The sequence below is a fragment of the Nycticebus coucang genome, chromosome 7 (assembly GCF_027406575.1).
Source record: "Nycticebus coucang isolate mNycCou1 chromosome 7, mNycCou1.pri, whole genome shotgun sequence".
Taxonomy (NCBI): Eukaryota; Metazoa; Chordata; class Mammalia; order Primates; family Lorisidae; genus Nycticebus; species Nycticebus coucang.
The window spans coordinates 136,207,588-136,222,338 of NC_069786.1; the positions used below are offsets into that span (position 1 = coordinate 136,207,588).

General features: G+C 54.9%; 2 long non-coding RNA genes across 7 annotated transcripts in view; one reads left to right on the top strand and one right to left on the bottom strand.

Annotated features, from left to right (window-relative positions):
- LOC128590754 (uncharacterized) overlaps positions 1–3,461 on the top strand; it is a 4,419-nt gene extending 958 nt beyond the window's left edge. Inside the window, exons 2-3 of the long non-coding RNA XR_008381331.1 lie at positions 1,959–2,071; positions 3,138–3,461. This is a non-coding gene — a long non-coding RNA (uncharacterized LOC128590754). The remainder of the gene's footprint in view (positions 1–1,958; positions 2,072–3,137) is intronic.
- Positions 3,462–3,554: 93 nt separating this feature from the next.
- LOC128590868 (uncharacterized) lies at positions 3,555–9,775 on the bottom strand. Of its 6 annotated transcripts, none has more exons than XR_008381356.1 (4): positions 9,753–9,775; positions 5,460–7,205; positions 4,363–4,713; positions 3,555–4,251 (listed from the first exon to the last, which is right to left on the bottom strand). It is a non-coding gene; the product is annotated as an uncharacterized LOC128590868 (long non-coding RNA). The 6 variants fall into 6 exon arrangements; XR_008381361.1 differs by lacking the exon at positions 9,753–9,775 and having other exon boundaries at positions 5,460–6,391; positions 6,735–9,573; XR_008381357.1 differs by lacking the exon at positions 9,753–9,775 and having other exon boundaries at positions 5,460–5,749; positions 6,214–9,573.
- Between the last annotated feature and the right edge of the window lie 4,976 nt (positions 9,776–14,751).

Here is a 14,751-nt window from a genome sequence, read left to right on the forward strand (position 1 = left end):
CTACACAGCCCCAGAAATTCCTGTCTTTTGTCCAGGAAGCCCTGGTTTTCTGAATTTCTTGCTCTCCTCTTGGTTTGTCCTCCGGGAGTCTCCTGAGAAAGGGGGTGGGGAGCCTGTTTGCACCCGGAATCGCAGCTTCACCCCCTCATCCACGGACTTCATTGGATATTTATGATTCTATATGAACTTTTATTTATATTAGAAATATTTTAGTTGTTTCTCTTTCAGTTTCTTTATTATCATTATTTTTTACTTAACTGAATTTAAAAATGCAATCAAATTTATTTTTTAAAAAATTCGTTTTGGGCCTTGTTATACTAAGAAGGAACTTTCTGTCCTCTCCGTCCTATTATATATCACTAATTTCATGAGTTTTTAAAAATATATAAATCTTTCATCCATTTGAGAGCAATTTTGTGAGGCAGCAAACATTTTATTTACTTCTTTAGCCCAAAAATTTAGTCAAAAAACACACGAAGACATTTTTGTCTCACTGACAGATTTAAAACTCCATGGAAATGGGGAGCCGGCATTTGCAACCTGCCAGGGTGAGACCGTCTGGGTGAGAGGCCCCGGGCACCTGGCACCACTGATGGACACACGGACAGGAACCTCTCCTGGAAAGGCAGCTCCCTACACCCACCAGACGCTTATTTGTCACAGTTTTGACCCAGCAATGTCACCGCTCCAACTTTATTCTCTGGAAACACACACACAGAATACAAAGACGCTCACTGTAGCATAGTTTTTATTCTAAATAACTAGAAGCAAACCAAGCTTCTAGTCCATCAACATGAAATTGGTTAAACAAATCACTGCACATCCATAATTTATCACAGCCCTCCCATAGATGGAAAGATACGTATGTGGAGAGTGATGTATCTATATTTATTGAAATGGAAATTTGTCCAGGATAATTTCTGGGCACAAATGCAAGCAGTAATGGATAGAATAGCACTAATCCTATAATTCTACTTCTTGAAAAAACTTAGAAATATTGAAAGGAAATACACCAAACTCTTCTCTCTGGACGGTGAGATTTCAGGTGATCCCTTCTTTTCCTTAAGCTTTTGAATTTGTGACTTTTTTAAAGATACAGTGAATAGTATTATTTAAAAAATAAAAACAATAAAGTTACTTTTCAAAGGAGATGTTAAATTGAAATCCAGAATAACAAGAGACCCAGAGACACCAAATAGGAGGGTTTTTCCTCAGTCCGAGAGAAACTGTGGCAGCCGGGGAGCCAGTGTAGGGCCCACCTCGCCCTTTCAGAGAAAGATCTCCTCTTTCCTGGCCCTGCTGCATGCGTCCTGGGGTCTGAGAACAGTGGGGTGTGAAGCCCCAGCGTGCGCTTGTACCCACTGTGCATGGGCTCTGCATCAGGCGACATCTGTGCAGCCTCACTGGGGCCGGCCTGTTGCCTTTGGTACTGATGCAGCCAGGGAGATGGTTGGGACTGCTGGCTGCTGTCCTGAGGAGCTTGGGGTCTTGCACAGGAGGGGTAATGGAAAGGCACAGTCCCCAGGGTGTGGGGAGGCTTCCCAGGTTGCAGTGTACATGCAGAACAGGGGTTAGATCAGGAAGGCTTCCAGGAAGAGGTGGCGGTCTAGCCAAGTGGCGGAGGAAGGGCAGGGTGCAGCAGGTGGACAGAGTGGGCGGCGTCAGGGCAGAGCTGCCAGGTGGGCCCCCGCCCAGAGCCACCGTTCATGGACACTCCCTAGATCCTCTTTTGTGCAGAGATAGGGCAGAGTGTAGGGATCATGGGGTGGGGAAAGGACCCCCCTGCGCACACAGGACCTTGTGTTAAGAGCAGAGGAGGGTGTGGCCCACGTGGGCTGTGCATCCAAGGGGCCCAGATCAAGCCCCTGAGCAGCTCTGTCACATGGCGGGTGCTGGTGTGGCCTCTGCAAGGGGACCAGTCATCCAGGATGGCTGTCGGTTTCCTCTGACTCCTGCAGGTCCCAAGCAAACCTTGAGGACATGTGGACCGGCAGGAGAAAGGAAGCACTGGGGGACACAGGCAAGGCCAGAGCTGGAGTCTTATCAACCTGGCCACAGCACTGCTCATCAGGTAAAGATCAAACTGGCATCAACCAGACAGAAGGCTTCACTGGACATGTGTCCCTGCTGCCACTAGGGTGCTGACTGACTCTAGTGAGCACAAGGATCCGTCCTTTGTCCCTCCTTCCCCCCTGGTGTCATTATTCCAGCTCCTGTCCCGGCATTTCGGCCCCCAGCCTGTTCCTCTGTAAAGACAAAGTCTGTGACTTGCTCCTTCCAAGTTCAAACCTGGAAATCCCTGAACATGGAATGATGGGTCAGGAGAGAGATGTGAACCTCCCCGTGTCCGGGTGGTGGCCAGGACAGCGGGGAGGCGTGCTGGGCAATGCACAGGAGCTGCCGTGGTCAGCCTGGGTCTTGAGGTGTGAGGGTGCCTGCTAGGCCTGGTGCCCCCAGGAGCTGCAGTGAGGGTGGTGTCAGGTGAGTAAGTGCTGCCCTCTCTGCGTGGTGCCCGGCTGGGCCCAGGCACTGTCAGTGGGGCTGTGGCTGGCCTCTCTCCCCCAGGCCCACCTTAATGGCCACTCCAGCCCCTCTCAGCACCTTTTGGGGTAGTTTAAAGCTTCCGCATCCCCTGAAGACACTGGGAATCCCCCGGGAAGTGCCAGAAGTGAGGCTCCTGTTCCCCTGGGAAGCTCCAAAAGTGAGGGTCCTATTCACCTGGCCGGCTCTTCCTCCTTCTGTGTGAGGTAATTTGATTATTGTTAATAGAATTGCCTTGAATAATTAAATAATTCTCAGCTGCTGAGAGAGAGAATGAGACCTATTCTAGGTCTCATTCTTCAGACCTAGAATATGAGCATAAATTATTAAACACACACACACACACACACACACTGTGATGCTGCCACTCTTGCATATTTAGAGTGTGTGAGGTCAGGGCTGTGTCATGCCCACTGGGGTGTTTTAGACCCTGGTGCCCCTGTTCCCAGCCAGTGCCCTGAGCAAGCCCCCAGGGCCCTCCACCAAGGCCTCTTCCCTCCCCTCTCCTCCCATTCTTCTTGACTTTGTCCTGTGTGCCAGAAGTGTGTGTTCCCCCAAAGAAACCCATTCATCCATCCTGCCTATCTTTCCCCAAGGCTTTGCCATTGCCTGGAGCAGAGCACACAGTCCTAAGAACCACCTGTGATCCTGGCCCTTTCTACAGAAGCCCAGCTGGCCAGAGCCTGTGGCTACTCGGCCGGCTCCTCGGAGCGCCTGCCCTCCTCAGCAGGTGCAGTGCCCGCAGGGTCTCTGCCGGGGTGCTGAGGGGCTCCCCTCACTGGTAGAGGATGCAGCACCCCCAGACTACGGGCAGATGTACTCCTCACTGGGCCTTCAGAATCAAAGTGGATATGATGGCCTTCTGCAGAAGCAAAGGACTTTGTTACTCACAGCAGAACTGTGCTCAACTGTGCTTGTGAAAGGTGTGGACTGGCGGAGGGGATGAGGAAGAGAGAGAGACCAGGGGTGGGTGGGGAGTGGGGAGAGATGGGAAGCAAGGAGGCCGTTTCCCCCATGCTGACTCCTCCTGAGAGCAGCACACAAAGTCTCTGGCTCTGCAAACCTGGAGTGAATAACCCATGACAGTCAACAGAGACCACACCAAAGGGTCAGGCCCGGGCTGTGCATGGTACAGTGGGGCCAGGCTCAAGGGAAGGCAGGTGGCTAGGGGCACAGTTCAGGGGATCACGGTGAATCACTGTACACACACACACACCCCATGGGCAAGCCCAGAGCACCCTCTGCCACTGGAGAAAAGGCAAGGCCATGACAGGACTTGCAGGCTCATTTGCGCTGAAAGTTTAAAAAGCATTCAGATAAAGGATCAGTGGATAATGATCAAGTTTACAATGCACTTCACAGCTACTCTTCACAAAAAAAATACAGCAAACAAATGGTATTATTAAACTATATAAACAGCTGGAAACTATGCCAAGAAAAATCCACAGAAGTCCAATAAAAATAGAAGGCATCTGGGAGGCACTGGCCTGTGGCTCAGTGAGTAGGGTGCCAGCCCCATATACCAAGGGTGGTGGGTTCAAATCCAGCCCCAGCCAAAGTGCAACAAAAAAATAGCTGGGCGTTGCGGCGTGTGCCTGTAGTCCCAGCTACTTGGGAGGCTGAGGCAGGAGAATCGCCTAAGCCCAAGAGCTGGAGGTTGCTGTGAGCTATGATGCCACGGCACTCTACCGAGGGTGACAAAGTGAGACTCTGTCTCTAAAAAAAAGTAGAAGCTGGGTGGCGCCTGTGGCTCAAGGGGTAGGGTGCCAGTCCCATATGCCGGAGGTGGTGGGTTCAAACCTAGCTCTGGCCAAAAACCACAAAAAAAAAAAAAAAAGTAGAAGTTATCCTTCAGACCTAGAATATGAGCATAATAAAATTAAAGATAAGTAAACACCTGTCAAATATGTTTCATGCACACAGAAAATGCACTCATGTCAGCACTCAGGGAATATTTATAAACACAGACCACAACTCAGTCATGTACCTACACCGTATGGATACGTATTACTTTATTTGTAAATTATCATTCGTAATATATGATATACGTCCAGTATTTATAAAATATTATCTAATAAGAGCTACACCATAGCAGACATTTGGAAAAGCTGTGACAGTAGTGCCTGAGCAGAGGTTTCCTCTTCTCTCTGTCCTGTGGATTGACGGGTGCACCTGCGGGAATGTACGTGCCTCACTTAAAAAAGAGAAAACGCTAGACTTGGTTTTCATAGCCAGCATAACACTCCACAAAAATCTGTCAAGCACATTACAGAAAAGAAACACTGCAGACTTTTGATATAAACATCTTAAAATATTAGAAGTAAAATTTATGAGTACATTGAAAAACAAAGTCCCTGTGTTACTCTGAGAATGCAAGGATGGTTCGAGATTAAGAAGTCTATTAATTTCACATATTAATAGGTAAAAGGAGGAAAGCATTTGTTCCTGGTAGCACTTTCAACAATAGTGGAAAATTGGACATGGACCAAATACCCATCTAAGGTGGAGGGAATGAATCAATGATGGGCTGTCCTCACAGCCTGCCCTGCAGCCATCTAAGAGAATTGGATGGATCTATATGTCCTGTATGGAAAGGAGTTCAGCATTAATTATTAAATGAAAATAGAAAGCAGAAAAGCAGCTTAAGTATATTAATATATAAATACTTGAGATATAGATAAAAGACTGTGTATCTATATCTAAATATGATGTATAATTTATACATAAATTGTGTTTTTATAATTCACAAACAATTGATACATTACATGAGATATAATTCTTATCCATAATTTATATGTGCACAGATGTGTTTCTTCCCCATATATTCTAGGCCTCAGCAGCCAGGGAATACAATAAAAAAGTAAACTTATTGTATACCCAGCAATGACCCCCTCCCCACCCCCATGCCAGGGTCTCACCCCTGACAAGCTGCTCTCCGAGGGATCCCAGGCCATGTCGGAGGTTCTGTGGTGCCCTGGTGTTATGGCGGCCGCTGGGCAGAGCTCTGCTCTCTCTTTCAAGGAGTATCTCTGCTCTCCTCCTGTCCAGCGTTCAGTCAAGCCCAGTGGTCAGTCAGTCCTCACAGCATCTGGGTGGGCAGCCCACACCTCCTTGGGGTCCCGGAGGAAGGAGAAGACTCCTCCCTGGTTAGAGTGGTGCCTGTGGGCCCCTCCCGTGGCAGGTTGCTCAGGGACACCTGGGCCTGGTGCTGTGAGGCACGACACTACTGCCTTTCTGGTCCCATGCCAGCACCCTCCGTAACTACCTCTGTGCAGCAGAAAGGCCTCCCCCTCCCTCCACTCTGCTACCAGGGTTGTCACCACACTGGACGGCCAGACCCTGATACTGTCACCCCTTCTAAGGAGAGGCCCCTCGCAAGGGCCTGCCCAGGCCTGGGCCCTCGTCTAGGACATCATCAGGTGCAAGTCTGGGCCTTGCTCTTGGGGATGGTGGAGGCTGCTGGTGACCTTCTAGAGCACAGAGATTTCTAGAACTGGGCCTGTGTGACTGGTCCAGGCAGGCTCATGGGTTTCACAGTCTGGGTCTGGCAGAGAGGAGAGAGCCCCTGAATAGGGCTCCCCAACATGGTCTCAGAAAATCATATCCCTGTAAGTTTGGGAGAAATGGCCCTAGATGAACCCTTGCCTTGGTCCCCAGGCAGTTGCTTCTTACCCAGTCAGACTTCTTGCTGCTCAGATCCTGGCTAGGAAGGAGCTCATCTCAAGGAGGAGCTGCTTCTGTGCTCACAGTGCCTCCCGGATGCGGGGACACTCCCACCAGCTCAGGGCACCTTTCAGGCCTCCCACCATGTCGGCTCCAGTGGGGCATGTCCAGCACCATCACCTGCAAACTGTCTTCACCCAGGCACTTCCACAGTCACCTTGGCACCCAAGTGTCCTGGGACCTCAACCCCAATCCACCCCAGCCTGAAAGCTAAAGGAGCAGCAGGACGTCAGCCTGCCTAGCAGAGCAGTCCCTCTGGGCTGCATGAGGAGCAAGGGGCGACACTGGCCACCGGCATGAGAAGCTGCAGCAGCAGGCAGGCGCCGCAAGCCCAGCCGTTGTAAAATGCCACTTCAGATCTTAATCATCAATATGCACACGGCAGTCCAACATCCATCATTCCTCCTGCCCGTCCTCCCCAAAGGCAGAGCGATCCTGCTCAGAATATTACTGCTTTTCATCCAAATTACCCCTGACAAGCGCAGGATTACAAACCGCTTCCTGGAACAAAGGAGACCATCTGACTTAGATGGTCCCTCCACACCACATGGGTGGCAGTCACAGCCCCTGACCAGGTCCCCTGGGTCCTCCCGGGCCTCAGGCTGGCTTTCCTGGTCATGCAAACGGCAAAGAGTATTAGGACACCACATGGGCAGAGCACTCTGCAAGCAGAGGTTGCCATTCATGCCGTCCCAATGGCAATGGTGTCTGATTTCCTTCTGTTTCATGCCGTTCTGATCCAAACTGCTCCAAGGCTGACTGTCCCTCCTCTGCAGGAGGAGAATCTGCTCACCTGGCCTTCAGAGGGCATCAGGAGCTCCTCCAGGTGTGCCCTGCCCCGGTGTTCCAGGGCCAGGTGACAGCTGGGTACTTCCTACTTACCGCCCTGCTGGGCAGCCCACAGGCCCATCCCTCAGCTCCACCTTGGCAGCGAATGTGGCCTGTGCACTGAAGGGCAGCAGAACTTTCACCTCCTGTTCTGCTAGGCAGCCCCGAAGTGTGTTCTGTGTGCACCTGCTCGCTCTTCCCAAGCTCCTGTCCTCCCAGGTGTGTCCCACCACACAGGCTCCCCACAGCTGCAGTGAGATGGGGCGTGCCCTGTAGATACCTTTTCAGGTAAATGTGTAGTGGGTTGATATACGCAAACCTGCTGTGTCCCCAACTTTGCTCACCCAGATGCCATGCCCACAGTCCAGGCCACTGGTCGGGATACCCCAGGGCAGTGCTCTCCTAATCTCGGGGGTTCCTGCTACTCCCACTCATCACCCAAGTCTGTGCAGATTCTGCTGTCCAGGCTGAGCCTTCTGCAGGCCCCTGAATGGCCATGGCCCCTACACCCTGCCCCTCCTCAGCCCTTGGTGTGGCTGGTTTGCTCACTGTCCCATACACAAACCTGGTAATTTGTGTCCCTGCTCAGTAAAACTGAGCAGGCCCCATGAGGGCTGTCCAGACTGGCCAGCCACCCTCCTGGCACCCTCCCTCTTCCCATGCTCCTGCCCATCCTCACCAAGGTCAGGACACAACTGGCCACGTCAAGTCCCCTCCCCTGCATAGTAATTTGCTCTGGCTCTCCGATTCCAGGGACATGGAACATGGGGCATGTGCCATGTCTAGAGGGGCCTGCTGTCTCTCTCAGCCAGTGCCCACTGGCCATTCTGGCCTCCTAAGGACTGGGGGCAGCCACAGCAAAGGACAGCTATATCAGCACATGGCTAGCTCAGCAGGAACGAGGCCAGACCGTACAATTGAGGCCATGTGGGACCCCACTGCTGAAGGGACACCCAGCCCTCATGGCAAGTGCCCAGAGCAGAAGGCTGGAGGACAGGCTACAGCAATTGATGAAGGTGAATGGATGGGAGATTCGAGGTGTCACCTGGCGCAACAGGGGAGGAAATGTGGGTTAACGGCAGGGGCCTGGGGGCCAGTCCACAGGCACCTGGCACATGGATGTGGGCATGTGTGGCCTCTCCTCGTAGGAGTCTGGGTCTCATGCACTGCTGTTCCCCCATGAGTTCCAAGTTCTGTCCAGGGTTCTCTTCTGAGCACCCTGGCATTGACCTTGGTGTGATTTTTCCAGCTTTTGTGGTTTCTCTCCTTTCCCTGCTAGGCCTGTCATGGGTCCCACCCATCTGGCAGCCCCTCCCTGAGTGTTTGAATGAAGGGGGGTGGGCTAGACCGAGTGGCCAGTGACTGTGGAAACATGAACCAGTCTCTCCTCCCAGGCTCTCACACGGCTCCTGGGCTCCCAAGAGGGACACTGGCCATAGGGCTCTGGATGGCTGCAGGGAAGCAGAGGCCATTGGTCAGGTGCCCAGCTGGTGGAGGCCATCGGAAAGGAGCACAGGCCCCACCCAGAGGGGCAGCTGCCGTGTTGGGGAGATAAAGGACTCAAAAGGGTTCTGGGAGTCTGGGTGGGCAGTGGGTTCCAGTGTCCCAGTGGTCCTCTGCCATGTTCCACCCTTTCCCAAGGCAGGACCAGGCAAAGGCCCAGAGGAGAGGAGAGGCAGAGCCCAAGCACACTCATGCTCGGGGCCCAGGCATCCTCCCAGCCACCAGGTGATGGCCCTGACCCCAGCCCTGAGCAGGGTCTGTCCTTGGGCCTCCTGACAGGCTGACAACCTACAGCTTGGTGCTGCCCCTGCCATCCAACCCTGGTGGCTGCTGAGTGACAGCTGTGTCTGTACCCTTGCCTCCAGGAACGTGGCAGAGAAGGGCTCAGGCTCACTTTCCCAGAAGCAATTCTGATGACCGAGCTGAAATGGCCAGGAGAGCAGCCCTCAGCTCAGCAGGAGGCCAATTCTTTCCCCACTGCAGTTGCAGGTGGGGCTGGGAGAGGACCTTCCCCATAGGGGAGCCTGGCGCCCTGCCCCAGGGTCTCCACAGTGCAACTCAGATCCCAAGAGCTCGGTTTCCACAGGATGAGGGGGGCTAAAGGGGGGTGCTGGGGGATGCCCTCCTTCCCAGAGTGGCTACTGCTGGTCCTGGCTCGCCTCCCAGAATGCCTTGGGTCAGGGTCAAGTGGCTACTATGTCCCCTGGGTCCCATTAGCCCCACCCATCTTCCTGGGTAAGCAGCAAATTGTCCTTCCATTGTCCTTCCTCACCCCCCGTCCACCCTGGAGGTCAAGCTCTGCACTTCGCTCCCTGCCAGCCACTGAGCCGAGACATACTTGCCTAAGGCCCCCCTGTCAAGGCTCCCCTTGGCCCCATGGGAGCTAGGCCCTTCCTGGGGTGAGCTCCCAAGGCTGGCTGTCCCTGCAGCCCACTTGGAACTTCAGTGAGGGAAGCTGTAGGGTCTCAGCCCCTTGGCAGAAAGAAGATTCTGAATCTGCAGGCAAACGTGCCCAGTATCTCAGCCCTCCCACCGCAGCCCCCAAGCTGGGCCAGCTTGGGATAAGCTCCCAAGGGATAAGCTTGGCTCCTTGGGATAAGCAGCTTTACTCAGGACCCCCAGGTGCCAGCTCACTTCCTTTTCCCAGTTCTCCTTACCTCTCCTCTACTGAAAGTTGTCATCCAAGAATAGAGTGCTCAGTGGGCTCTGGGCAGCCACTGTTTCAGCAGGAGTTGAAGGTGGGTGAGAAGGGTGGCTGGACTCACAGGTGGGGGCGGGGGAGATGGGCAGCACCTGCCCAACCTTGGAGAGGGAGTGTGGGGAGAGAGCTGCCCTTTACTCACTGTCTGCCCTGATTCACCTAAGAATTTTAGAGCACAGACAGAAACACTGTGCATTCCCCCACCAAATCAAGCCCTTAGTCCCCAGGGGCACTTGGCTCTGACCCATTGCAGCCCTGCCTATTGTGGGCGAGGGAAGGAGGGTGGGGCTCTATCCTCTAGGGTCCCCCAGAAGCCAGGCCACTGCTCCTGGGGTCCTGCCAGCCAGGGAGAAGAAAGCTGCTCCAAGCTCCACATCAGGCTCTGCGTCTGAGCCCTCCACTGCCGCAGGCCAGGTCTGCAGGGTGTGGCCTGAGGTTAAGGAACTTCAGTCCTTGAAACACCAGGACTTATTCTGAAAAATGTGGAAAAGGTCCAGGAGAAAGCATTGGCCTGCATCCCAGGAAGTGCTGTACGTGGCCAGCATGCCTCAGAGGAGATGATAGCTGTGTCACTGATGTGACTTAGTGACAAAAGTCTGAGGCTTACAGGAGAGAAGGAATCAGAATTTGTGCATCCAGATCTTGCCCCAGCATAAGGACCACCAGATGGGCAGTGCAGAGGGGCCAGTGAGGGTGGTCCTGCAGCCAGGCGCCAGCCCCTCTGAGCCTCCATATCCTATGGGGGACTGGGGGGCTCCTCCTGAGGCCACTGGACTCCTCAGTACCTGGCACTGTGGAGCCAAGGTACCAGCTGTGTGTTATCTGGGGTTGCCGGGCTCAGGGGTCACCGAGCTGCCTGCTTGTGATACTTGATCTGATTCATTCTGACCATTTGTCATCCTGAGTATGACTGGAAAGTCAGGAAGGTGAGGAATTTGCCAGAACCTTGATCAGGGCATGGTGAGGGGATGCTTGTTGTGTAGACAGGAGCATGACCCTTGTGTGGCCTTTGGTAAAGTGCCCTTCAACATCCCCACTGCAGGACAGCCACAAACACAGACTTGGGGCCAGGCCCACGGGCAGTGCCATGTACAAGCCCTTTATAGCCTTTCCACTGCTGTGATGAGAATCCACAGCAGTGCCCAGGGTGCTGACCAAAGGTCTCCCTAAGGAGGGGTCTGGGTGCAGGCCCCCCTGGGCAGCAATGCTGTCAGCCTGTCAGGAGCATTCACAGTATCCAACTGCTGTCCCTCCTCACTGGTACTCTGGTCATGCCTGCCAGCTCGGCCCTGAGAGGCAAGGAGCCCTTCCCAGACTGGTCACTGTTCACTCCAGCCGAAATGTGCACATGTCCTGAGCCTTGGGCATGGCAGCAGTTGGCTCCCACCTACAGGGATGCTGGGCAGAGGCGTCAGCTGGCCCCTAGCTGAAACCTCCTGACAGGGTATAGCAGCAGAGCCCATGCTGAGCCCCAAGCACATCCTTGGGAAGAATCTGTGGGAGCCTGTAGGTGTGAGGGAGCGGCTGTGTGATTCCTTGTGGGTCATGCAGTCCAGGTTGTTGGTCTCATAATCCTTAGAGGCCTGGGGCACACTTGCCGCCTAAGCACAGGCTACCAGCTTGCTCACTGCCTCTGCCAAGTCCCCAGAACTGACCCTGAAAAGCTGCTGGATGGTGGCTTGGACACTGTGACCATTATACCAGCAGGGGCCCTGGGCACTAGCGGGTACTGGTGTGCACTAACGGCAGCAGGCAGAGGCTGCATTGGGGGTAGGTCTGGTACCTGGTGGCCTCAGAGACTGGTTCCAACTCAGCATGTTGACTCTTTTGCTCTGCTCCCACCAACTTCCCTTGACTCTGGGAGGAAAGACCAAGAGCTTGGGCAAGGCCTCCCGATCTGGCCATTTGCCCTTCCCACCCTCCACCAACCCTGCCTTCAAGCTTCTCCCTCTCCTGGTGGAGGCCTCTGCCCCAGACACTGCCCCACCTCAGCCCTCTGCACCACCTCATCCCCTTCCTCCTCCTGCAGTGGCCCCCGGCTCACCCTTCAGACCTGGGCCCCTGCCCAGCCACCCCCGAGCAGCTTTTCTCCGCAGGCTCACCCTAGTTCCCCCAGAATGGCTGAATGCTTGAAAAATGGGATGACAGCAGTGCCACCCCATGGCTGTCAGCAAGGGCAACAAGTCATGTCATCCCTGGGGAGTGGGCACTGGACAGGCTGGCCCCAGGGGCACTGTTGGAACACCCTAAGGGCTATGGGCTCCTCCTGAGTGGCCCACATAGGAAGGCCCTATGCTCAGACAGGAAGGTGAACATTTGTGCTGGGCAGAGAGGAAAGTCGGCATCATCAGGAAGGGCCAGACTTGTGTGGGTGCATCTCAGAGTGACCCAGCCCCTCCTCAGGCCTACATGTCCCCGTCAGATGCCCTGGGGCTGGGGCTTGCACCTTTCCTGCAGGGCCTTTTGGGGCCCCTGGTTGGGACTGGTCACACACGGCTTAGCCAGGCCACTTTGGTGGCTTCCACCTCTTCTGGCTGCAGCCCTGGGGCCCACATTCCCTCACCTATGGGATGTGGGTACCCTGCGGACATGGCCTGAGAAGCAGATGTCCCTCCTGCTGGAAGGGGATGAGGGGTCCAGTGGGCATGGGCAGTCTCAGAGGACACCATGTTCACCTGCTGGCCCGTCTGCTCACTTCTGACAGCAGAGGCTGCATGGGTTCCCATGCACGGTCATGTGGCAGGATGGCACCCTCTCCATGCAGCCAGGCAGGCCCTGGGCAGGTGGAGGTGGAGAGGGATCTGGAGGAGGCAGAGGGGGAACCCTGGGTGGGGGAACCTGGGCTGGAGGAGTGGGGCAAGAAAGAGCCAGCAAGTGGGAGAGATGGGGCAGGGTAGAGGGAGGCAGAGACCCTGGGTACCAGTGCATCCTAGCTGTGGAAGGCCTGTTAAGGGAAAGTGGGGGTTAGAGCCCTGGAGTCTTGAGGCAGTCTCTGCCAACAGAAGCTCAGAGTGGGGGGTGCTCGGTTTTTAGGTCTGGATTCCAGGCAAGTCAGGCAAGGACATGGGCCAGAGAGTGAGAGGTGGGAGGCTGGCATTTGGAGACTCTAAGCAAAGGCAGACTCAGGCCCCAGGGAGCACAGAGGTTGGGGCTCCAGGTGTGACTTCAAGCCCAGAGGAGGCGGCACTCAGGGAGCCCGGCCCACCGCTGCTGTCCCCGCCCACCATGGCCGGCCCCGCCCACCGCCCCATCTGCGCTAACAGGTGGCCTAAAGGGATTGACCTACATGTGCCACTGAAGTCCTGGCTGGGCAGTGGCCTCAGCCGCTTGCACATGGTCATCCCCAAGCTCCTGCCCACTTGTCCTCAGCTCTCTCTGTAGGAGGCTCCCAGGGTCCCCTGGGGCTGCCTTGCTGAGGGCAGCTCTGGGAACGGTCTCACCCTGGTGCCCTGGGCCTAGATGCAGGGCCTCTTACCTGGTCATGCAGGGTCATTCCACATCATGCTGTCCTGTGCTGAGCAGTCTCCCCCTCAGGAGTCACACTGTGGGCTGAGCTCTGGGGGACAGGCAGGGACAGCAATGCAGCAGGGGGGTCCTGCTGCAGCTACCGCCAGTCAGGGGTCTCCTTGTCCATCCGTCATGATCCCGCTAATGAGGGCTCTGGGGGCAGGGAGCTGCTGTCCTTCAGCCTCTTCAGAGGCTGACAACAGCCCAGGTGAGGGCGGGTCTATTCTTGAAAAGCCTTGGGCTCCGCAGGACCTCTGGAAGAGGGTCAGGATTCCCACTGGGTGGTTCTCCCGTCTGAAATCCTAATAGACTTGGAGAACACAGCAAATGCTACAGAGCCACAGATCACCCCTGAGATAAAAATGGCTCTGGAGGAAAGAGGCCAGCAGAGCAGGGAGTGCCTGGGTCCCCAGAGACACCGCCCTCACTGGCACACACAGGGCTTTCTGCTCTTGGTGCTCAGTAAATGCTCCTGGCATGTGCCCAACAGGAGGTACCACAGGCGAGAACCAGCCCCACATTTGGAGGGGCAGGAAGGCTTGGGGGAGACCCCAGCCGCCCCACCTGCTGGCCACCAGACAGAGGGTCCCAGGCAGCAAGCAAAGACAGGGTGGGAGGTGTTGGGGTTCTCCTGGACCCAGAAATACTCATCTCACTGGTCAGCTTTCAAGCCCTGCCCCCCCTTGCAAGATGTGGAAAGTCCTCGTTCGTATGATGTTCCAGGGAGCAGTCAAGGGGTCAGGGTCTTCTGAATCCTTAGCAGAGGGCTGTGCTTCCAGAGACTCCATTCCAGGACTGGTAAGATTTGGAGTCCAGGCAATTGGGTCACCAGAAGACCCATTACTGCAAGCCTGAAGGTTGGGCCCCAGGAAGACATCCCAGCACAGGCTCCAGAAAAGCAACAGATCTCATCTTATGACAACTTTTATCTGCTGGGGGTGGCTGTGGTGTGCTGGGAACTGTGCCTGGACTGATTACTGATTGCTGGCATGGGTACAGGACAGGGACATGTGGTTGTGACTGTGCCAGAGGCTATTGTCACCAGAGCTGGAAGCCTCTTCAAAGACTGCCTTCCATCCTCTGCCCAGGTGCACCACTCAGGTGGTTTTTCCAGAAGCTGAGGTTAGTCAAGATCTGTAAGCCCGGAACACTGTAGGGGTGCCTTTCACAGGCTCTGTGTTCTCCTGAGGATGGGGACCCTGGGAAGGGTGCACAATCTTAGGGGCTCTCCCCCAACTTCCAGTGTGGTGTGGACTTCCAGACCCCTCTCTTAGCATTCACCTTTACCCAGTTCTTTTGGAAAGAACAACTTGAAGCAGTGTACGCTTTAGACGCTGCTTCCTGCAGGTGAACTCTGGGGGGCACAGGTGGAAACCAGTAGTGAGAATCATGAGCTCCAGGAGGCGACGTGGCCTCCTGCCCTGGCTGGGGTGTTTGCACCTTCTTTT